This window comes from Schistocerca piceifrons, unplaced genomic scaffold, assembly GCF_021461385.2.
Source record: "Schistocerca piceifrons isolate TAMUIC-IGC-003096 unplaced genomic scaffold, iqSchPice1.1 HiC_scaffold_1035, whole genome shotgun sequence".
Taxonomy (NCBI): domain Eukaryota; kingdom Metazoa; phylum Arthropoda; class Insecta; order Orthoptera; family Acrididae; genus Schistocerca; species Schistocerca piceifrons.
In genome coordinates, this window is record NW_025726836.1 from 25,001 (window position 1) to 27,500 (window position 2,500).

Here is a 2,500-nt window from a genome sequence, read left to right on the forward strand (position 1 = left end):
AACCCTCGCAATATAGTTCGCTACTCGCACTGCCCGCACCCCTGTGTATCGCTTCATGTTAAACACCTTGCAAGTCTTGCTCACTTTCCACATGCTCCTGCTGTACACTGTAATGTGGATGGCAGCAGGACGTACATGCCGCCCCTCCCCACGTCCCCACCTTGCCCCCTGCCTTCGCAAGCTGGTTGGTGAGAAGTTTGCATGTTCAATGCCCTTCGCATGCGACGTACTCAGGCTACGTTGTGGTGCGGCCTGTGTCAACTGTCCGCTGATGTCGTACGCGTGAACCACAATCTGTACTGCACATTCGTCCTTATGTACTGAATGATACATCGTGGCACATGTGTGACCGCACAACGACTGCGCCCAAAAACGGCGGACCATACAGTGCAAATATTGTGCACGCAGCTACGTGTCGTCTCCCTATGAGAGCTGGATTGCAGTGTGGTACGCCATAGAGACGTGTGGGAGGAACGGACGCCGTGGATGGCGATCAGCATGAGCTGTCTGTTGATGTATTCGGACCTAGTCGTCTCTCCTCACACACCGTGATGGCATGGTGCACCGCGTTCCATATCTGCGACATGCTACAGAGGCCGGTTGACAGTCGTTCGAGCAATGGACATCGCATACGTACGGGGGCCACCTTCCACGTATTGTCTAGGCGTGCACATTTTGTTGCGTGTATGTGGGCAGACGTAGTGTGGCGTGACACCTGACACAGGCATGCAATAATCGTTGAAGTTGCAAATGGCGATGGACGCCTGCGTTTTCTGGTGAAGTTACGCAAATGAACAAATGGTAACCTGTTGTGGTGCGGTTGTTCTCGCTAGGGGTGAATCGGTGATGGCGACGATAGGTTGAGGTACTAACCGGTTGTTCCAGCGATACCCACCATGCCGACGAAACTGAACGGCATCTGGGTGTGAAGCGATACGCGGCGGTGGCTGGGTGGGACCGTCCCCGGCCGGTGAGGGGGCGCCTCCCGGCGTGCTGGCCGCGCGGTGCGTGGGCGCACGCGCTACAGCCGGCTGGTGGGGGCGGCCAGTGGCAGGCGCGCCGGCCGACGGACGCGGCAGGCGTCGCAGCTGCGCGCCGGCGCACCCTGCGCGCGGCGCCGTGCGGCCAAAGTAGGTCCTCGCGGGCCCGGTGCGAAGCGCGGTGGACATCTTCAGTGTGCTGGTCCGATTGAGGACTGTGTGCGTTGAGGATGCGCCGCCGCCCGGCGCTCGGCGCCGCGACGCCGTCTGCTGCTCGGTCGCCCCAGCGGTTCTCGCTGGTGGTTTGTATCGCAGCTGTGCGGATGTGTTGGCGCGTGCGCTGTGCTGGGAGAGTTCGCTTCGGCACCCAAGTGGGGCTTTTGTCCTTCTGTGGCGCTGGCGTTGGAGCTGCCGGTCACCGTAGGTGGCGCGTGTTGTCTCCCGCCGGCAATGCCACGACAGCACGCTCCCGGGCCTCTGTCGGCAGCGGCAAGCTCAGTTGGGAGCACGGGTGGTCGCACCGAAAGCGTCTACTCGCCTAACTCCGGGCGATTGCGCCTCTCTCGAACCCGACCAAGTACTTGGGACGGCGCTGCGCGCCGCCGGGACCTGAGAGGGTTTCGAGGTGTATTGTGCAGGGGAGCTCAGCCTCCTCCTGTTTGCAGAATGATTGAGCGGACGCTTGCGTGTTCGCGCGGGCCCCCGGGACACACTCCCGGGCGGCCGGCTGCTCAGCTCTAGTTGACGCAGCTCCCTGGTTGATCCTGCCAGTAGTCATATGCTTGTCTCAAAGATTAAGCCATGCATGTCTCAGTACAAGCCGCATTAAGGTGAAACCGCGAATGGCTCATTAAATCAGTTATGGTTCCTTAGATCGTACCCACGTTACTTGGATAACTGTGGTAATTCTAGAGCTAATACATGCAAACAGAGTCCCGACCAGAGATGGAAGGGACGCTTTTATTAGATCAAAACCAATCGGTCGGCTCGTCCGGTCCGTTTGCCTTGGTGACTCTGAATAACTTTGGGCTGATCGCACGGTCCTCGTACCGGCGACGCATCTTTCAAATGTCTGCCTTATCAACTGTCGATGGTAGGTTCTGCGCCTACCATGGTTGTAACGGGTAACGGGGAATCAGGGTTCGATTCCGGAGAGGGAGCCTGAGAAACGGCTACCACATCCAAGGAAGGCAGCAGGCGCGCAAATTACCCACTCCCGGCACGGGGAGGTAGTGACGAAAAATAACGATACGGGACTCATCCGAGGCCCCGTAATCGGAATGAGTACACTTTAAATCCTTTAACGAGTATCTATTGGAGGGCAAGTCTGGTGCCAGCAGCCGCGGTAATTCCAGCTCCAATAGCGTATATTAAAGTTGTTGCGGTTAAAAAGCTCGTAGTTGGATTTGTGTCCCACGCTGTTGGTTCACCGCCCGTCGGTGTTTAACTGGCATGTATCGTGGGACGTCCTGCCGGTGGGGCGAGCTGAAGGCGTGCGACCGCCTCGTGCGTGCTCGTGC

The 2,500-nt window shown here is 58.5% G+C and overlaps 1 non-coding gene across 1 annotated transcript in view; it reads left to right on the top strand.

Moving 5' to 3' along the window:
- Nucleotides 1-1,731: 1,731 nt before the first annotated feature.
- Nucleotides 1,732-2,500, top strand: part of LOC124725229 — a 1,909-nt gene continuing 1,140 nt past the window's right edge. Inside the window, exon 1 of the ribosomal RNA XR_007006680.1 lies at nt 1,732-2,500. This exon is cut by the window's right edge and continues 1,140 nt beyond it. This is a non-coding gene — a ribosomal RNA (small subunit ribosomal RNA).